Source organism: Eleutherodactylus coqui, chromosome 6 (genome assembly GCF_035609145.1).
Source record: "Eleutherodactylus coqui strain aEleCoq1 chromosome 6, aEleCoq1.hap1, whole genome shotgun sequence".
Taxonomy (NCBI): domain Eukaryota; kingdom Metazoa; phylum Chordata; class Amphibia; order Anura; family Eleutherodactylidae; genus Eleutherodactylus; species Eleutherodactylus coqui.
The window spans coordinates 104,756,729-104,779,736 of NC_089842.1; the positions used below are offsets into that span (position 1 = coordinate 104,756,729).

At 43.7% G+C, this 23,008-nt stretch overlaps 1 protein-coding gene across 1 annotated transcript in view; it reads right to left on the reverse strand.

The window, feature by feature from the left end:
• The window catches only part of GPR153 (G protein-coupled receptor 153), a 64,094-nt gene extending 41,315 nt beyond the window's left edge, over positions 1–22,779 (reverse strand). Inside the window, exon 1 of the mRNA XM_066607326.1 lies at positions 22,345–22,779. The gene's annotated coding sequence lies outside the window, so the exon portion shown is untranslated. The remainder of the gene's footprint in view (positions 1–22,344) is intronic.
• Between the last annotated feature and the right edge of the window lie 229 nt (positions 22,780–23,008).

Consider the following 23,008-nt stretch of genomic DNA (forward strand, 5'->3'; position numbering starts at 1 on the left):
GTTATCCTGGTCAGGGCTCCATTGTTCCTGACACAGAGCAGGAATTCTTAATAGAGAGGGTTCATCTGTTCTTGATCTTCATCTCCTAGGGCTCTTTCACACGAGCATAGCTATTTTCAGTCAAAAATTGTGTGATTGGGCACACAAATCTGTCGCTTGTGCGCCCGTTCAGACGGCCCAGGTCTGGCACATAAACTGCCTCTCCCTTCCCGCCCACTCGTCGGCTCTCGGCAAGCCCCTTGTTGGCTGCCAGCAACCGTCCAACCCACTCCCATTGCTGGCAGCTGACAAGGGGGGGAGCAAGTGTGCTAAACGAAGGGGCGGAAAGGGGGAGACAGTTTGGTGGAGCTAAGCTGTCTTCCCCGCCTGACGGCAATCCGGGCTCAGTGTGTATGCGCTGCACCCGAGAGCCGTCTGAACAGGTGCAAAAACACAATTTTCAGTCTCGCTGTGGCCATGACACAGCCAACCGAAAATAACTACGCTCGTGTGAAAATGTCCTTACTACCAGGTTTCCTTACTGATTCCAGCTGGTAGCTGGGGGCTCGAATAGGGTGACACGTAGGCTAATTTTACATGGATAGGGCCCTGAAACTCGGCTCGATATTGCACTCGGGAACGTGCAATTTCCCAGCGGATGCAAGGTATTTTTGTGTCAAAAACGTGTTGCATCACTTCAGGGAAGTAGCGATCATCTGTTGCTTCTTTTAGATGCGCCAAAGGATTGAAAACAATGGGAGAGGCGTTCCGAGGGAACACCCAAACTTTGGACATGCCGCAATCTCTAAAATGGGGTTCATATTTGTACGAGATTTGTGCATCTCGCAATGCACAAATCTCGCGCAATTTTCTGGGCCGTGTGAAAGTGGCCTAAGGCCTGTGTCACATGAATATATATGTGCAGCAGTTTGCATGTGCTATATGCAGTGAATACAATCCATTGATTTCAATGGGTTCATTCACCTAACTATATGAATGGGAATATGGTTGCATGTGTTTTTTTGGGCTTAAGGTCTCATTCACATGACCAAGTAATTCCCTCCCCATCCCTTTTTTTGCCGCTTCCATAGAAGTCTAGTGGAGCTTCCAGCATATCTCGACAAATGATAGGACAAAACCTATCTTTTGACGCGGCTATTTTTCCTGCCGCAATTTTTTTACATACCCAAAAATCAGTGAGGTGATGGAATACATTGGAATCCAATGCTTCACATGGTCACGATTTTTGGGTGACTTTTTAATGTGGCTAAATAGGGGGTGTATATATGGTCGTGTGAATAAGGCCTAAATGCATACGATTTCAAAAAGAAATGTACGCCTGTGTGACACCAACTTCGAAAAAGTAGTGATTGTCCAATGTGGACATCCCCTTTAAATGTCTCCAGCAAAGAAGTACCAGGCAGCTTGGATTCCAACCAGTTTGATGCATTTGATCTAGCCAAGTGGTGTCTGGGAGGCATTTATCTTCCTTTCTCCATAGAAATAGCATAACTTGATGGTCTAAAAAAGCTCCTATCAGATCCATTGACCTCACTGACCTCATCGCTGCAGCGGTATAAACAAAAAGTGCTGCAGGCCAAAAAATCCGACTGATATTCATACGTTCCATTTAAAGATGACAGCTTATAAAAGTGCAGAGTTATAAGACAAACTGCTCAGATATGGATATACTGTGTGTGGACTTCCAGTAACTAGTCCATTTATAGAACATTACAATCATTCTCTAATGACTAATAGGAAAGAATATCTTATATTCAACACAGCAAATGAAATATTTTTAGATTTAGTATCCCTTTAAGTCCCAGACTCAAACTATGTGCAGCAATGGCTATAGGCAAATAAGAAAGATGGAACAATACCTCTGCAGCGCCACCTATTAGATGGCAGCAGTCCTGCAGTGTTTGCCCCTCATCAGTGTGGAGTAGGATTCTGGCTTGGCTAGTCAGAAGCCTATGACTGGGCTTGGTAGGGGTAGAGTCACTCCTTAAGGAGGGCACCAAGAAAGTGAGTGAGAAGATTTATATGGCCATTCATACTCCTCTAGGTAATATATGCAAATAAGGAAGATGGAACAGTACTTTTGCAGCGCCACCTATTGGATGTCAGCATTCCTGCAAATCAATGTCCGACCCTTTATACAGGTCTTTATAACAATGATTATGAATTGAAAACCAAGCCAGAATACCATACACAGGGGTTTTGCCCCTCATCAGTGTGCAGTAGGATCCTGGCTTGGCTAGTGGGAGGGCTATGCCAATCATTGTTATAAAGACCTGTATAAAGGGTTCAGACATTGATTTGAAGGAATACTATCATCCAATAGGTGGCGCTGCAGTGGTGTTGTTCCATCCTCCTTATTTGCATATATTTCCCAGAGGAGCATGATTGGCCTTATAAGTCTCCCCACTCACCACTCCTTGAGGAGAGACAACACGTTCCAAATGCAATGGCTACAGTGACACATACTAGCTGAGAAAAATGACTAATAAACAATTAAAATAATTTACCGTAACTTCATAAAATCATTACCTAATATGGCCGTAACTATTAAAATGGCTAAATCTTTAGGTATAGTATGACATAGCAAATCATCGATTCATAAGAACGAACTACAAGGATTCCGAAGTCTAGAGGAAAACATTTTCTGGAGGTGGCTATCTTATGAGAAGTGAGGAATAAATGATTCAATACTTTGTATTCTAATAATAGCGGCGCTTAAAGTGGAACTAACGCTATCTGGGCCGCTTAATATAATCTGATTCTGATTAAGAATTTATACAGCCCACATGCAGCTCCAAATGAGAAAAAGATGGAACATCGCTCTTCCTATATGAGAACAGGAATCTGAATAATGGATTTTAACACGCTCAATACATCACCTTGAGAAATAATGGATTTATTATGTATTTGTCAGCGGGTAGGAAGATGTGTTTCCTCAAGAAAAAATAAATGCTGGAAATCTCACATAACTTTTTTTTATCCATACCGAGAGCGCAGGTATTCTGCAGATGCCCTCACATAGCTCTCCGTCCACAGTGGGAGTTCAATATACCGTAATTTCTCCATTTTATCCTGGCCACAAACTTTAATCCTATAAATTTCGATGGGCCCTACATAAAATCTCAGTCAAATGATCCTTGGATATCTCCTATTTGGGTAACGAGGGATCAGACAGATTGGATTCCAAGAAGTCTGATTCTATAGCTTTGTTAGGGCGAAGTGGCGCCAATGGTATCTGTCAGTCACTTATTTTCCTCTCTCCATTAAAATAACAAGCCATATGGACAGGCCATGTAGTTGCTTGGAAAGAGGAACTGCAGTCTTGGGTGGTCTCATGGTGATGAGATCCTACACACGCCTTTTTTCTCCAGAGAAAATAATGGGGTGGGGAATTGGCCCAAAGGTCATGGGGAACAAAAACATCAGGCTCTTCCGTCCTGTGGAACAACCTTGCACCATAATGGGGGCCCAGTTTGACCTGTTTCATGGGGTCATCCTCACCTTTGTAGGCCATGGGAATAGTCAGGCATAGTGGTTGTCTTTCAATTGATAGCTGTCTGATTACTTTGGTCAACTTTAGATATACAGTACATACAAAGTGGAGAGCAGTTCCGAAAACTAAGGGTCCTTTTGCATGGAACGACTGTCAAGCGCCTAAGCACCCGACAGTCATCCCAGTGATTATTGCTGCTGTGCTTTCACACAGGAGAGATGATCACTCATAGAACAAGTATAACTTGCAGACATAGGAAGAAAATATGAACATAGGAGGAAATCCAAATGACGAATGGCTTTCCTAAAATGTGGGATATATTACTTCATAACCAGGTAAATTTACTGTTCAGGATTGTAAAAAGCTGGATGGCAAACCCCTCCTTGCCATATTTTTTGTGAAAACTATATAATAAACTACATAGTTGAACAGAATTTTTAACAATTTAAAGGTGTTGACTGCTTTACAGGTTATCTAGCCACTGCTGTCAAAACTTGTGAATAGGAGTTAACTAGCTAAGAAGGGAATACCTCTTTAATACAGGATGCATTACACAGAGTCCCAATTAATTTCAAAGGGCACTTTGTAATACCTCATCTTTCCTGTGGAGGCACCGCAGGGAACTGAACACTGCCTGCCAAGTTCCCTCACAGATTACAGCTAATCTGAGAGGTTCCTAGCTGCAGGAAACAGTGTGACCAGCATGTTGTTTGGAAACTCTAGTAATGAACACTTCAGGTTTGGGCTTCATTTATCAAAAATCTGTGTAGATAAGAATGATTAGCGTTCAAAAAATTGTTGTATTGTAAGAGCTTGAACAATTATCATTTAGTGTAAATATAGCCAACGATTGAATAAGGAAGGAGAATTCATTCGCTTCTTGTTTGTCGTTCATTTTATGCATAAAAATTATTGTTTACACGTCGTTGCGTGTGAACAGCGATAGTTCAGTCATTCACTGTGCAGTCAATGTGAACGACCGAATGATTTACCAGCATATCTGTGTAAATGGAGTCTAAGGGCTCCTTCAGACGGTGCGTTTTTGCACACACCTTAAGGCAAAGTATTTGCTCTATGTAGGAGGCTTTTTGCACGTGTATCGGTACATTTTACTGTATTTTTTGAGCACATAAGGCGTGTTTATTTGTGCACAGCAGACAACCACGGCCTGATTTAAATGGCTATTTAGGCTAATGAGGTCCAGATGTGCTTTTTCTTTCACGGAATTGTGCATCTGTTCATGAATTGTGCGTGCATTTGCGCACCTCCCTTCGACTTCTATGGGGACCTTTGGTTAGCAAATGCGCACAAAAATTGAGCGGCTTCTATCTGTTTGCGCGTGCGAGAAATTCTCATGCAAAAAAGGAAATGTGAACGAACCCACTAAAATTAACAGGTTCTATTGTCTGTGTATTGCACGTGCAAATTTTGTGTGTGCACAAATACGCCCGTTTGCAGGAGCCCTAAGGCTAAGGGCACACGGGCTGGCTGCTTGTGGCCAAACCACACCCATCCAGGGGGCCAATGACCCCATGATTTACCATAAAGTCATAAAGCCATTGGCCACCATTGATAGATGTAGTTTGGCCACGTGCAGATAGTCGAATCATGTCTCCTCATCCTAAGGGTTCTTTAACACAGGTGTTGCGATTTTCGGACGCCCGCATCTCAGCTGAAAATCGCATGGAAGAGAGAAATCTGCAATGAAGTCACAGCTAAATCTTCTGCCTTTTCGCCCATTCAGACAGCCAGGCTGTGGCGTATATACGCTACAGCCTGGCATTCTGTCAGTCGGGGTGAGAGACTTTAGCGCTGCTAAAATCTCTCCCCCTTACTCCACTTTCCCTTTTCTGATGACTCTCATAGGCTCCCATAGGAGTCTGTGGAAACCGGCTACATATTCCAGCAAAAGATAGGACAAGTCCTATCTTTCCTGGCTGCGCGTAAAAGCAGCCGACAGGAATGCGCTATCTTTTACAGGCTGGCCAATTTTACATGTCAGAAGATCACCCATCTAAATGGATGCATTGGAATCCAATGCTTCAGATGGTCACGATTTTCGGCCTACGTTTTATCGCGGCACCATAGCTGCAATAAAACGCTCGTGTGAAAAAGGCCTAATGGATAAGCGGCTTTTTTGCAATCAATCAAAGCTTAGTTTTCATTTCCACTGTGCAAACATAAACGCTGCGCCATAATTGGTTCTTATGGGCAACAAGGCTATATTCTGAGCAAATATATTTTCCACGCAGTCATTCAATCTAGAGGGGGATCATAGGCACCTATAAATTGAGGATATCTTCATCTACAGCATCACAGAACCACAACATATCTGCCTCAGCTTCCTCTAGAGATACTTCAGCTCATTTAGGGCCGATGAGGTCGCTAATGTCAAAAACACAAACCCACAAAGTAGTCACCAGGAAGATAAGCATGTCCATTAATCATCCTGCATTACCGCATCCAGAATGAGCACTTGACAAATATTGCCACTTACATAAATGCAGTAATTAACAGAAAAAAATAATGGTGATTGGGATAAGTTCCCCGAATCTGCGCAGAACATCCTGTTATGGATTAATACGTCTGGCTCCAGCCGCCATCAAGCTGGCTGCGAAGTACACTCACACGATTTCTTTTTTCTCTTTTAGCCAAAATGACAGATAATATCAGTAAATTAGAGGAGAGGACAGCAGTGTGACAACTTTACTACAATTTACTGCCACCAACTGTAAACTGATGCATCCGGGAACAACATTACATAAGGGGACTGAAGGCCACTGTGGGAAGACGGCCATTAATGCAGAGTATAGGGAATCATCTATAAGGTCTAATGCAGAACAGTAAAAGCAACCATCTGGTTTGGGAACAATATTTTGTTCTGGGACCGGAGGCCGGTGGGGGTATATTGCCTGCATTGGATCTCTCCTCCATCCCGCCACTGTACTGGTTCTGGTCCCGTTTTATTTAATAGCCCATAGTGCATTGGTAGTGTTAGACTACAAATGCACTACATCTGCTCTGTGATTGGACAGCTCTACTCATGTGATCAGTGATGGCCAATGAGAAAATAATGCATAGTGCATAGTATAATTAGAAATGATGGTGGCATGGGCCTAGGCGCATTTATGTACACATTAGCACCATGTATTCGGGCAATGGGTGTTGTGTATTTGCACCAACAATATAACCCTTTAATGCTCTATTATGCTGCATATTTGTACACCAAAGGTCCCCATAGGAGTCAATGGGGACTACGGCGCCCTAGTGTGGGGGGTGACAAATCATAGACATCACAGGCTAAAACACAATTATAGTCTAAGTATAGTATAGTGTTAGGTATAAACGAATGCGAAGAAGAAGAAAAAGCGAAAAAAAACAAATATAGCAATACATTTCCTTCCATTTGCTTTTAGTAAACACATCTGGTATTTAAAGGGACACTAAACCTAATTTCTCCCTAATTACCATTTGCTGTGCAGTTTAAAAGTCTTTTGTTCTCTATCATTAGCTGTGTGGCTGATACGACAGTCTTGTTATAAAGCTGCTGCATTTTATAAGCTGATGACATTGACTATTCCTTTAAATCATAGGGATTATAAAGTTATACAACTAAATTGAAAAAAACTATCTTTAATGCCCGAGGAACCAATCACAGCTCAGCTTTCATTTTATATTCTGACTTTGAAAAACAAAAGCTGCTCTGTGATTGGTTGCCGTGGGTAGAAAAGACAGTTTTATAAATTTCGCCCTGAGAGCTCCTGCAGACGAGCGTAGGCGTAGATACGCTTGAGATAGCGTGACATAATAATGCTGTGAAGGGAGCGCTATTGCGTACGTATCTGCGCATTTTACTTACTTTTCTATGCTGCCGGCCCCGTTCACATCGGCGTGGGACACACCTGAGCCGTGATTGAACAGTATGTGCAGCCTAATTAGTCCCCGGTGTTATCGATTAACACCACAAAATCGATTAACACCGAGTGCACGATTTTGTGCGGACTGGTAAACTTTGGTATACTATTGACGCGTATACGTTCACGCGCATATATTGAGCGCAAAAATGCTGAATGTGAGGGAACCCATTGAAATCAATGAGTACTATTCTCTGTGTTTCGCACGAGCGATTTTGCACTTTCAAGAACGCACGCAAAATCGTTCGTCCGCAAAAACCCTATGTGTTTTGTTAGATGATATCCACCCAGACTAGAAATTCCACTCGTTCTATTTATAGATCATTTTACACCTGAAGCTAAAAATAGATGCAGCAGTTGTTAAAGAACAATAACTCCCCGAGAAATCCTCTTAGACTGTGGTTGCTATGGGCTCATCTATTCCTCATCATAGGTACAGGAGTAAACACTAGTACAAATGTTTTTATGTGCTGTGCATCATGGGAGTAGTTGCAATACAATACATGGAGAGTGAATATCACCGCCATCCAAGTGATACTAGCATAACTCATATAAACAATTGTGCATAAGAAAACATTAAAGTGCCGGAGTCCTAAATACTTGTTAGTGTCTGCAGATGATATGGCTGAGGGGGCGATGGAAGTGTGCGGAGCCGGCCTCTATAGCTGCCGCAGAGGTTACGTTACCTGGCAACAGCACAATGGAAAAGTATCTTCCATACTAGAAAAGCAAGGAATCATAGAAAGTCGACATTTTATTTTCCATTTTTTTGTTTGTTTGCGAGAAACAGTTTGAAATTGAGACTGTAAGCCCCAATGGGGACAGGGACTAGCATATGTGATGGCAATCTCGGGGCGGCACTCGCAATATGTATGTTCTATATAATTATATATGTATGCACTCAGCTCTTCCTGTTGGCCATAGCAAGCTCACATGTTAATGTTTCGATCTATGGACTTGGCTGGTACAACGGTTTATCAGGGACCACTCTTCTTAGGATTTACGTGGGACAATTTGCTGTGACTTTGATTATGAGGGTACTAGGCTGGCACTAGTAATGGGGTGAAGGTCATTCTTGTGGCACTGTTACTTGTAGCACTTTTGTAAGGGGGTATAACCTACTTTTAAGGGGTGTCACTGTATTTGACGTGTTGTTTTACTTTTTTGTTACTTTTTAGGTACACTGTATCTTTAATGGTGCTGAATATGGATCCAAGTGGGTGGATTTCGAGAGGCGAGATCAGTTAACTCTCCTGGGCTTTGATGTTGTTCTCTCTCTCATCTCGCCTATTGCAATGCGATGTGTTTGACTGTCCCATTGAGAACAACGGGCGATGCGTTCTGAGGGACACAAAAAAAAAATGGGATTTGCAGCGATTTTTTACCTCGCAGCATCAAGTTGAGGGAAAACATCTCTCATGTACATGACTCCATTCAAAAAAATGGAGTTGATATTCGCGTGGGTTTGTGCTTCTTACAACCCACAAAACTTGCGAAATGCGCACAGCCTTAGAAGTGAATTTGACTGACCTTTCTATAACCATTCAATAATCCATAATATCTGTTAATCTGGCATTTTTGTTGTCTCCTAAGCACTGAATGAATATAAATGGAATTTTACGTTATTATGGTTGGAAACATAATCCAAAACAAGTGAAAAAAAAAAGGACTGAACCACATTTTCTCGGTAATATCTTAACCTGCAGGTCAGTGTGTGTTTACGAGGACAAAAGTGCTAAAATTATGTGTTACATCATAGAGGAAACAAATACAGAAAACAGGATGAAGTCATTTATGGATCTTACAATGAGGGTCATTATATATCATTAATAATCTTCACACTGACACAATGTAACCATTTGTTTATCTGGAGAGCGCTAATTGTGATCTGGGTTTCTTGAAGACATCACCGAGGGCATGGCACACATTAGTAGCTCCCATCCTCGGAGGAACCAAAACCTCAAGATCCAAATGAGAATTAAGTCCCAGGAGCAGTTTATATTTTGAAAGAATCTTCTGATCTTCTGACTGTTAATGTGTCCACAGAGGAGGACATCATGTACCGTATAATGTGATGGAGCTCTCCTATCACTAATCAGGAAAAACTTTGTATAACATTGTGGTAAAACCTAGGCTTGTTTTTGAAGAGAACCTCTACCCCCCCACCCCCCACTGATTCTGTCACAATTTGTAATTTTGGTTTAACCCCCCTCACACACACACACTTCCCCCCTTCACCACCACCACCAAAACTGCCATCAAAATTCGTTGCAATGGTTCCATCAGGGGTGTAACTAAAGGCTCAGGGGCCCGGGTGAAAAAGTTCAGCTGAGTCCCCCCCACCCCCTCCTTCTGTACCCATACCCAGAGTCGTAACTTGAAGATTCGGGGCCCCAATGCAAAACCTGTAACAGGGCCCCCAAACTAAAATGCTTTATTCATAGTACTGGACTCCCTACATGGAGAAGAGAGGCCTTATGAGCTCCCTAAGGGTCCTGGGCCCAGGTACAAGCGCATCCCCTGCATTCCCTATAGTTACACCCCTGGTTCCTATTGTCAAGTTGGTGGTTTCCACTTCTCAGTGTCATTAAAACACTACCTAGTCTTTGACAGTGGATGTTGGAGACCACCCACTTGACAGTAAATTAGTCCACAGTCCACGCTGCCACAGCAGTGGCTCTCACAGCATCTGCCTGCTGCCCCCTGGCGTGGCTCACAGTAGCTGCACCTGGGCCCACAGTGCAGGCTCCTCTACAGCAGAATACTTACAGGACATATTCCTTCCGTTTGCAAGTCAGGGGAAGATTGCATACCCCCTCTGCGCTGTTGAACAGCTGCCATGGTCACCTGCTGAGCTCATGGCAACACCAATTACTCTGCATGTGCTGTTGATTCAGGAACTACATGCCTTCGCCTATTTGCAGCACTAACCAGAGCTGCATTTACAACCGAGCAGAGGAAAAAAGGTTCACAAAAGGCAAAACATCACATTAGAGGTACTGAACAATTTAAAGGGGCAGTGCCATCCTCTTATATCCTAAGCTCCCTCTAGTGGTGCCAGCAGGCAGTTAGAATTTTCTAATTTAAATATTTTAAAGAGGTATTTTGGGATTCTGTTAACTTTTTCGATGGATGAGTGACAGGTTATCAATAAACGATTGTTGGGGACCTACTGCTTCGATACTTATCAATTAGCTGATTCCCAATGCCGCTGTTGCTATGGTCAGTGCAGGAAGCAAAAAGCACCCACAACAGCGCAGCAGCCCAGATTGGTCTTGTAGCACAGCTCCCATTGAATTCAGGAATCAGCGATCGTGAGGATCAGAGCAGCGGGTCCTCGCCAATCATCTACTGATGACCTGTTGGTCAGCAATAGAAAAAGTTAACAAAGTCCCGTAATAACCCTTTAAGTAATAAATGTTAATTCAGTGGGATACATATATTGGGAACTTCTCCAATCAGTACTATTTGGACCCTTTGATTGACAGGATGACTTTGGTGGGGAGGAATTGAGTTAAGTAGTCAATGATCAATTACCCTTCCTCTCTATGGACGCCTGCTCAGCTGTTTTTATGGCTCCCAGAGCGGCTATGCACAATCTCAGCCACTTGTCTATAGCACTCCTCCCTATCATGTCTACAGGGTGAGTCAGAGCACTGCAATACTAGCAATCAGTGATAATTCGAGTGGTCGGACCCCACTGATCTAATATTCTTTAAATGTTAGGTGATGAATGTTGATGACTCAACTGATGTTAAAAGATGGACATTCCCCTTAAAGGTAATCTGTTACTGTCTTATTGCAGCCTCTCTAAAGTCGGGCTCACACGGGTGGATTTCAATTGCTGGCCACACCAACCCTCGCCCTCTAGCCAATGATTAATAGGTGTCTCCCTATGCACAGTAATAGATAGACAGCTGTCAATCAGTGGTTAGAGGGTGAATTAGGTGTAGTTAACTGCAGTCTATGAATATGGAGGACTACTTCTTGTAGTCCTCTATGCATGTGCTGCTACTGATAAAATGTACGTTTCTCCCAAACTACTGCACACCTACATACAGCAGACATATCACTGCAATCAGAAGGACTGTCACTATGTGATGCTGCCCTCAGAGAAGGTTGCAAAATGATGGTGACAGATTCCCTTTAAGACACCTGGTGGAACCATTATAATAGCACCACCAAACTTAAAAGGGTTATCAGAAAAAGTGCATCTCAGCCCCTTTCACTTCAGTGCAACCAAGCTGCAATTCTAGACACAACCCATGGAAAGGGGGGCGCTGTTCATAGAAGGAAGCAGCCAACTTCTTCCAATCTTGGACAAAGCCTTTGAATGTTCTAGTCATACAATTTTTGAGTATTTCAGCCAGTAAAATCATTTCCTATGTGTGTAATGTTGTTTTTGCTCCTGATAATGACACAGAAAACCTCTATAAAGAGCACCACAGTCATTAATACAGATCTGTCCCACATGGATACGGCTTGTAAAAAATCAGATGTTACAAACTTGATTGAAGACACTTTCCATAGAGAAAAAAAAATATTTTTGTTGATTGCAAGTGAATGTGAAGCATGTTGGCTTGGCTGAGACATCAAACCATGGACTGATGTATGGGTCAACAATGGGCACTGAATACATTATAATCAGCAATAGATGTGTACCTACATCTGCTGTGATTACCACACAGGGGACGTGCCATGGGCACCTTCTGCTGACGTAGACACTAATGTCACCTCAACTACTACAGATGCCTATACAATATCTACAAACAGAAGACTGACGGAGAACACGCGCTCTGTCTACAGTTAGTCTGCTTCTTCATACAACTATATATACGCCACTATTTAGTCGCAAAAATCTGAAGCATTGGGTTCCAATGTCTTTGTTTAGATGAACGATTTTTAGGCGCGTAAAAAAATTGCGCCGGGAAAAATAGGACATTGGTAACCGAAAATGGCGACCAATACATAGGGTTGAAAAGATAGGTCTTACCCTATCTTTTGCCAAGATACACTGGAAGCTCCCCTAGACTTCAATGGGAGCTAAAAAAAAAGGGAGGGGGAGGAGTTTACCTGCGTGCAACGGTCGGAAAAGATGACAGCTGCTTTATTTAAGCATTAATAGTCCTTCTGAGGATTCCTGCCGATCTATAGATTTCCGCGCTGCAGCGTATTTTTTTTGCCATCATGCAGCAGCAGCCTGTGTGAATGGCCGGAAAACGCTTATTAAGATCGGGACTTGATTGCGGCTATTCTTCTTTATGCATTTTACGGTGTGTTTGGCCAAGCATAAAAACGCATATGGTTATATCGAAGAGGCCTTAGTGTTTTGACAGACGAGCCTGAAATTCTGCAATTATGTGGGAAAGTCCCGCGCATATAACGCAGAGAATAGATCCCATTGATTTCAAGGACTTCATTCTCACTTTCTTATTTTGCACCAGTTGTTTTCGTGGGCGCAAAAAATAGAACCTGCCCTATCTTCTGCGTGTTTGTGCACCAAAGAGCAAACATGTACATCTCCCCGTGCAGGTATGCGTTAAACACAGTGCATACCCGCGATTACTGGAACCTCATTAGGCAAATTAGCCTTTAAAATCAGGGCAGGGTGTTTCCCGACATCCGTGTAAAGAAGCGGTGCCTGCGCAAATCTGCTCCGCCCTTACTGCTGATTTTCCGGGCACATCTGCTGGAAGTTTGTTGCAAGCATCTACTATCAGTGAAATATTTTCTCACATGGCTTCTGATCTGATCAGCCATGTGCGACTTATAATGCAGATATTTGTACATTATTATACTACATTTTGCAATATTTGATACCCAGAACAGATGCCTTAGGGCGAGCACCCACTGGCGTTTTTTTACCTGCGTTTTGCGTTTTGCGTTTTTCCTGCACAGGCATAGAGATAACATGTGTTCCTGTCCACTGGCGTTTTTTTTGCGTTGCGTTTGCGTTTTTAACATAGGAACTGTCAGTTGCATATGTGTCCTTATTTTTCTCCTAATGCACCCATGAAAGTCAATGGAAATTAATGGAAAAGCCGCGAAAACGCCGCGAAAAATGCGCGGGAAACGCGGCGAAAACGCAAACGCCAGTGGGTGCTCGCCCTAAGGGCGGTCTCACATAGGCAAAAGCGCAGAAACACTCGTGGTAGCGTGGCTTTTTGCGCTGTAAAGGTCGTGTTACCACCTGCTAATTGGCGCTTCACGGCTTCTTCACATGACCGTTATTTTGTCCCGTTTTGCAGCTGTGAAAATCCTGGCCGCAAAACAGGATGAAACGAAACCAATGATTTCAATGGTTTTGTTTTCACTAGTGGGATTCACAGGCCTTAATTCTACGTGCGGTAAAGATAAGGCAGGACCTGTCTTCCAGCTTTTTTTTTCAAACTTGCGCGCAATAGTGCAGGGTTTGAATAGTCAAAAAGAAAAAAGACGGGTTCATGCGCTAATATGCTCCGTAGCTGCCAGTGTATTAAGGCATGCGCCCGTCTGTTTAAGCCCTTTTACTGTACTTTCTGCACTAATGGGGACCTTCACATCGGCGGGGGACACACCTGTACCGTAATTTAAAAGGCTGTGCTGCCCAATTAGTCTCTGGTTTCATTGATTTTCCAGTGAAATTGCGCAGTTCATTGCATACTTTTGTGGTGCTGGAGTGCGCTTTTGTGCATGCCCATAGACTCCTATGGTGCCTTAGGTGCGCAAATGCACACCAAAATAGTCCATGTCGCGCACAAAAGTGAGAATGAGGGCTTCTTCACACGGGCGTATTTTTCATCAGTATTATGTGAGCCAAAACCAGGAGCGGTTCCAATATACGGAAGAAAGGCGAATCTTTCCATTGTACTTTCTCTCTGTACGTTCCAGATACACTCGTGTGTAGGAGCCCTAAACACATTGAAAATAATGCGTTCTATTCTCTGCTCATGTGGGCGATATCCCACTCGCCCAAATCTGCGAGCAAAAATGGAGAATGTTAGGGAGCCCGCAGAAATCAATGGGTGTTTTTGGATGCGGTTTGCATAACGGTTTTCCGCACGCAAAATCACCCGTGTAAAGGAACCCTAGAGGTACATTTTTTAATGTGTAACCATCAGAATAAATAGGGATTATTCGCAGGCCATACATAGATAATTCCACTGCAGGGGACAACAGTAAAAACAGGATACAGCCAACAAAGAGCTTGGCAGTTTGGCTGCATGCTAAGCCATGATGGGAAGGAAGCTGGCAGTAAAACGCGATAGTGACGGGAATGGCAGCAATGACATAGCTGACGAGGTGCCGGCGTAAGCTCATCCCGGGCCACCGGGCTAATATCACAGTATGGCCAGTTATAAATGACCGCACTAATAAACTGGGAGAGCGTCACTGGAATAACTGGGATTCGAACTCTCGGATCAGCTGTTGCCACTTATGTTCTGCAGTTTGCTGTCTATATGCCATGCATTAATTGGATCCATATTGCAAGGATATTTATGTAGTAAATATAAAGCAGAACAGATGGTGTGATGAGCCAGGACTTTCTCATGTCTGCTCTCTGAAACCCGAGAGACTTCACATGACATACAGATACATATACTGGAGACGCCCATGCGGACGGCTGAGCGTGTATGTCCTCATTTATAAACAGGGACTGGGGCGGTACCCACAGACGAAACTGTGTATGCATTTGTGTGTGCAATACGCAAGGAATAGAATAAATACCCCAAACCCAGCATGCTCTATTATTATTAGGGCTGCATCAGACGGGCACATGCACAGCAGGTATGTTCACCCAGCGGAGCATATTTCAGCATGAACAAGGTTTGGAGATGGCAATAAGCAGCGCTCCTGCACACCGGCTATAAAATCATGCGAGATTTGTGCATTGTGAGACACACAAATTTCGCACAAATATGAAACCCATTCTTTTGAATGGCTTCATTCACATTGGTGATGTTTTCCTGCATAGCACTGCGTTGCGATGCGACGGAGAAAACATACCGCAGCATGTTCTTTATAGGGGAAGATCAGCCTGCGGGGCTGAAGAAATCCCCCATAGCGAGGAGAGAGAAGAGGGCAGAGTTACAGGGGATCTCCTAGAGGTGGGGCTAGAGGGCTTTCCCAGGGCTTCCACGAGAGCGGAGGCGAGGGTAGAGGGGGTTCTCATAGTGATTCCTCTCTAGCCAAGAGAGGGGGCAGGACTAAAGGGATCCGTCCTCGAAACCCCCCCCCCCCCCCTACTCTCTTGACTAGAGAGGAATCACTATGAGGACCCCCTCTAGGCCTGCCCCCTTTCACCCGGGGGAAGCCCTGGGGTAGTTACCCTGTAGCCCTGCCCACCTATCTCTCCAAATATGGGTAGATCTCTAGGAGAGCCCCTGTGGCGCTGCCTCCCTCTTTCTCCTCGCCATGGGGGATTCCTTCAGCCCTGCTGTGATTCAAGGCTGCTTCCATGTAAAATCACTTTGCATCCAGGTGTTTTAGAAGGTTTGCGAGGGCAATATCAGGCCGTGAATCATAGCCCGATATCACCCTCGTGTGCAGGAGCCTGAGGCTGACACGCATGCCAGTGCATAGTACTGTAATTTTTGTGCTCGAAATGCCAGTTCATACGCACACGTGTTACTCCCTTTCCGTGATATGGAATAGCTATATAAAGCCTAACAAGGGCCAGCGGTCTCTTTTCCATGCACTGTCTGCAGGGTCCCACCCATCACCTTGATTTTTTTAACTTGCCATAGACTTCTATGGCAACTTTCTGCATAACACGGAGAAAGATGGGGCAAGTCCTATCTTTTCCCGCGCGCAACACCCATGAGAAATGAGCCCATTAAAATCAATGGATTCGCTTTGTGGGCGTGAGTTTAGGACGTCGATAAATGATCGTGAAATTCACGGGCACATAATGCAGAGAATAGAACCCATTGCTTCCAGGGGGGTCATTCTCCCTTTCATTTTTTGTGTCCGCTTTCACAGGTGCAAAATAATAGGACCTGATCTATCTTTCTGCGTTTTGCACACCAAAGACCTCCATAGAAGTCTATGGAAGGTGCGCAAACACGCACATCTGCCCGCACGGATATGCGCTAAAAACAGTGCATACCTATGATCAGCCTTTTAAATCAGGGCAGCGCGATTCCCCCGCCTGTGTGAACAAGCGATGCATGGGCAAATATGCTCGTATATGCACAGGCACCAGCGCTAAATACTCTCGTTCGCTGCGCAATAAAGTTGTGCAGGAGCGAACATATTTATTACACTCCCTCGTCCATCAAAGCCCCCAGAGGCAGAATTTACGCAGAAAATTGCACTGTGAATTCCACCGTACCCTAGGGGCGCCTTCATGTGTGGATTTGGCTGCAGAATTCAGAAATCTCCTTCACACGTTGCGGAATCTTCAGCGGTTTTTAAAGGTGCTGCGGATTTAATATCCGCTGCATGTCTATTTATGCAGTGGATTTAGTCAATGGACGTTAACCCTTGAAATACAAGAGTTAAATTCTGCAGCTGTTCAGGAATTTAAAAAGCGGCAAAATCTCCGCCATTTAGGTGCTGCGGATTTCCAGTAAAATGACTTTGGTTATTTTGTTGCAGAATGCCAGCAGTGATTTCACCACGTGTGAAGCTGGCATAAGGGCAACTTCACATATACCGCAAATGCTGTGGAATTTCGGCATGTACAGAGAATTTATGAAGTCTGGCGAGACGTTTATTTAAAAAGGGGGACATTGGACGTTCCCGAGCGTGATATTGGCCCGATATCACGTAAAATTACCCTAAGGGCTCCTTCAGATGAGCGCGTTTTAGCGCATTTTTGTGTGTGTGCGAAAAACGTGGAGAATAGAACCACTGAATCCAATGGGTTCATTCTCATTTTTTTTTGCGCATGTGACTCTCACGAGCACAAAACAATAGGACTTGCTCTATTTTGTGCATATTTGCACACCAAAGAGGCCCATAGAGGTCTATGGGAGGTGCACAAAAACACACATATGTACATGCGGGCATGCGCAAAACACTGCGAATACCTGTGCACACCGGCACCTTTTTTTGTTGGCTAAATAGCCATTTAAAGCAGGGCAGGTGGATTCCCCCACCCGTGTGAATGAGTGGTGCCTGCGCAAAATACACACATTCTCTGCGCAAAAAAATAGCACAGGAGCAAGCGTATTTTTAAATACTCTTGTCTGAAGCCGCCCTTCATAATGACTGAAGAGTGAGAGTCATACACAACTTCCTGTGAGAGTGTAGTCAGGTCTAGCGATCGCACTGCTAAGCTAAAGACCCGCTGCCCTGGCCTCTTGGAGTACGGTGGCCTTGTGTGGCTCTTTCTCTCCTTTCGCTCCCCCCCCCCCCTTCCATTGACATGATATAGTTGACGTTTAGTACTGAACGGCTGCTATTTACACTGAACAATCATTGTTCAGCTCATCGTTTATACTACACAGATGATTGCTCAAAATTCGTCACAAACTGACAGTTTTGAGCGATCATTTTGCTTTAGCTACTAATGGGCTAATCAGCGCATTGGTAGCTAGCTAACTAGCTTCATTTGCATGTATTTCGAGAACAGCAGATGGCCTGTTCTCTAAATACATTGCTATTGTTCTCCCACTGGACAGCAGCTGAAAGATTGTTATGTTATTGTTAACTCAGCATGCGGTCCCTCTTATCATGGGCGACGGATTTTAAGCTGAGCGAGGGACGAAAAGTGCACAGTAAGTGCGCGATGGTCACACATTTACAAGCAACGATTATCGCTCAAAAGATGGCTTTTGAACGAATTTTGAGCAATAATCTTTGTGTGTAAAAGGGCCTTTACAGTGACTGCAGCTAACAAGCTCAGTGCTCTGCAAAATACTGTAACCATTAAGTGGTTTGCGATCAGTGAGAGACTGTTACTTCTTATTTGTCACCACCAAGTTAAGTGTCCTCTCTAAAAGACTATAACCGCCTAGACTTATACCATTATAGTAACCGCTAAGCTATGTGCCTTATATAGACTCTGTAACTAACAAGCCTGTACTTATTGAGACTATACCAATACACTGTGTGCCTCCTGTGCAATAAAGCATCTCTAGCACTGGTATCTGTGTATCGTTGAGTTGGGGTCATGCAAACAGGGGCGTGAAAACTGACCCTTTTATATGGCACCTTCCGGGTTAAAAGAAATTCTCCTGTAGTTCACATCCTAAATCACTGTCGTTAGGTCTCATGGCTAAAAGCGGATTTGGACGCTATGCTCAGCTCATTCTCTGTACATGACCTGTAGTGACAGATGCTTCTATATATAGAAATGAATGGAATGTCAGGTCAAAACCATCTTCTCTGGGTCAATGGAATTTCTGGTCATTTCCGGGGAGTCTCGTCCCTTTACAGTCCTTGCGGCCTATTTTCAGAAATCACACTATTTTATTTGATGTGAATAGGAGCCTGCGGGAAGAGTAAAACTACTGAAATGATATCTCAATCATCATAAATAATGTCCCACAGAATGCAAGACAAGCTGAAACCTACTCAGTCCACTATCTGCTCATACAACCTCTAAAAGGCCTCGATGGAGTAATGGTGGGTCTATATAATAATACATCATTATTGTATTCTGTGATCTATATGATACATGTAATCTCAGCATGTGTGATACTTAGAGCTCCACGCAAGACTATATTCTTCATAATGTACCGCTGAGCTGATGTATCCAAGCTTATCATGTGTGATACTCTCTCAGAGAACCACACAGCACCATCACATGCTGCTGAGGTGATGTATCTAAGCCCATCATGTGCATCTAAACTTTCGGAGTCTATCACATGTGATACTGAGGGATAAATCAAATGAGCGTGCATTTGGATCGTTTTGCGTGGGTGAAAAATCACTCCCACAAAACGTGCCAAAACAAACCCAGTGATTTCAATGGTTCTCGCGTGATATTTCTAGTTTCGTAGTTTTTATATGTGCGAAAAAAGACAGGGCAGGACATATCTTTCTGCTCTTTTTTTTAAACCCTTTCCAATCCAATTTGTATTCTGGTTTTCTAGGGGGCTTACTCTTTTTCTGCCATTATACAACGGCGCTATATGCTGGTTAAAGCCAGTACTGCATGAGGTGACACGTTGGATAGGCTCCGACAGCAAAGAGGCTGGCAATACACAGTAAGAGAACCCCAACGGATGTCTTCCAACATCAGAGCTGTACAGCCTTAAACCCTAATGTCTTCAGAGGTCAGACAGTGGACTGGAAAGGGTTAAGTTTGCATGGTAAAAAAAAAAAAGACTTTGGACCGGTCAATGCGTAAATACACTTGACAGCAGCGAGCATATTTGCGCATACGCTCATCTGAAGGAGAACACAGCGCTACATTCTCCAACATGTAATAATGAGCCTAGCTATATCTAAGCCTAGGGTGTGTGAGACTCTCTCGGTGAACCACAAAGCACTACATTCTCTATCATACGCTGATGAGCGGATGTATCTAAGGCCGCCTTCACACATTGCGAAATCACTGAGGGCATTCCACAGCAGAATACCCCTTGCAATTCTGGAGTGGCCAAATCCCAAACTAAATGGTCCGGATTTGGCCATGTTTTTAAATGCAGAACTGGTTCAGAAATCAACCCTTGTATTTCAAAGGTTGAATTCCGCAACAGAAATCCACAGCATGAACAGACCTGCTGCGGATTTAGAATCCACAACGTTTTTCAAAAGCGCTGCGGATTTGTTCTGAAAATCTCCGCACCATGTGAAGATTTCTCAGATCTCCTCCACATGGCTTGTACTGTAAATGCTGCGAATTTCTGCAGCAAAATCCACTATGGAAATTCTGCAGCCTTTACAGCCCATGTGAAGGCGCCCTATCATATGTGACCCGGCTGATATCTACACCCATCATCTCTTCCGGAGGACCACACAGCATTGCATTCCATGTCATGACAAGATGCAGAATTTCTTAGACTCTCCAGGGACAGGGTACTATGTATCTGAGCCATCATGTGTGACGGTGCCTCTGGGAATCACGTCGAACCATTCTCAAATGTAACCATCACTATATAAGAATTTCCAGAGGCAACATGCTGCAAGGATTGCATATCTAAGCCTATCATGTGTGAGTTCCAGCAAATCTTGTAACTGTCCTTGAAAATTAGGGGTAGTTGGCAGCTATATAGTTAAGTATATGTATATACAGGTAGGGTCAGTACACTGCAGAGGGAAATGACACATACCTGTGATAGTTAACACATTATCTGCCATGTGAGTCATATTTAACTCACACTAGTTTTGAGCCCGGAGCCTCGTGAGTTAAATGTAATTCACGCACAAAAAGCAATGAAAGATAAAAATTACACATTTTTCATTATATTAGAAAAGATCGTTTTGTTTTTGAACTTATGCTCTTTTTTAATAATAAAACACCATGGCCCCAAGAAAAACATTTTTTTCTTCTAGTGCGGCAGTCAATGTGTTAACCCTGGTTACAGGGTTGAGGTCTTTCAGCTTAGGGTGCATTCATTTAGGAGAGAATGGACTTGATGCCCCATGTGCCCTGCTGGCATGTACTGCATGGGGGAATTCTGTGCACCCCCCCCCCTATTGCATCGTCTTCATTAACCCCTTGCTGCCTGCTTAAAACCAACCTTGCAGTTTGCTGTTTAACACGTGTGCTGTGAAGCATTACAAGCAAAAGCCATCCACGCGTGGGGAGTTTGGCATCCTATTTGTTGTTTAGCCCCTCTTATCGGAGCTGACATGATGTAATTCTATCTTATCTAATAATATAGCCAGGGATGAGCCATCCACCCACCTCCCCCTCTTACATAACACATGACAACCGCAGGGATCCAATATGTGCTGTCTACCAAGGTGAAGTTTCTTTGTTTAAACACTTTTGGAGAATGTATGTCAAAATAAGGAAGACCCCCTCAAAGGAATAGATATTCCTTTGTCATTTACTATTGCTTAACTCGAAAGTGCTTCCAAGGATTATAAATACTCCTATACAATAATGATTGCTTATTTCCAAGGACTGGGGTCACTACTTCCCCAACCATTGTTAAACCCACAATACACTACATGCAAGAATTAGGGTCCTTGCACCCCTGATTTTCTATTCAACCTTAGACCCTGAAACCTCACAATCTAAGACCATTTTCAAGGCTTGGGTGTTGCTCATTTCTACCATTACTGATGGCTGCTTATAGGGATTAGTGGTCCCTGTTCCCCTCTACCTTTGTTCAGCCTGAAGCTGTTTCCAAAGATCGAGGATTCCTGTAACCTTTGCATAAGCTAAGGCTTCCCCAAGTACTGGATTGTGGTACCCTCTACCTTTTCTCAATCCAAGTTCTTCAACAGACAGTTTCCATGGACTGGGGTCTACACCCTCTACCCTTATTCTTTATGGTAATTGCAACCTTTTTTCAATATGAACCCCTTACAAGGATGAGGAAGTTCTCATGCCCTGCACCCTTGGGGTTCATGCACACTGGCACTTTCATATACGTTTCACGTATGCAAGAAACATACATGAAAAAAACATGTAAAAACGCATGCATTTTAAGCATTTAGATATATATATATATTTGTGAAAAACGTATACATTTTTCACTGTAACTCCTTTTTTTTTCCTAATCAAGTTTTATAATTCAGCACTTTTTCCCCTGATCTCAAGATATATATATATATATATATATATATATATATATATATATATATATATATATATATGTAAGGCTAAACATATGCATAGTTTGACTACGTTTAACCCATTATAGCCTATGGATCCGTGAAAATCCTAGGTTTTCATCCATTTTTGTGGACAAAAAAATGAACATATGCCATGTGGATGGTCCCTTATTCTTCACCTATGTGCAGCCTGATCCTTTCCTCAAGGATTGGGGGTCATTTGCACAACCTAGGGTCCTCTGCAGAGAGCTGCGTGAATAGAAGGCTCTTTCTTACCTGCTGGATGGTGATTCCCAGGATCTTCAGGAACATATCTTAAAATAGCAGAGCCCTGAGTCCCCCAGCAGGCAGCAAATGGACCAAAATAACAGCTCCCAGGGGATCCACAGCTGATCCGATCGCAGGCTCTCCACTTGCAAAGTGAATGTCCAGGGCGCTTCTGCTAGGCGATCTCTCCCCACACAGCTCTCCCGGGGGGAGCATTGTTCCAGGGACAAGCACGGTCTGAACAGATCCCTTTGTGGAGCTGTGCTGTGCAGGAGCAGCTCCTCAGCCCACCCGAAACAATGAGCTCCTCTCCCTCTCCCTTGTCATTGCTCCCAACCCAGCCCTCACTTCATCATTTGGGTTGGATGTGTGTCTGAGAGGATGGCAATAGAGAGCGCATGCTTCACTCTGCTTCCTCCAGCTGCCACTTCTTCTTCTTCATGGGAGATGGAAAATTGCAATCTGACAACTTTTTTTTTTAACCTACAGATGTGTAGATTGCAGCTAGGACGTCCTTGTATCCTCCCATACTCCTCCTGTCTAGCTGGTGGGTTGGAGACATATCATCTGTGCATGCAATAATCCCCAGTGCAAGAGCAAGAAAAGGGTTAACTAGAAGGGCACAGCTGTCAATCATAGCTTCTTCTCCTTGAATTTGTGCTCCATCGTGGTC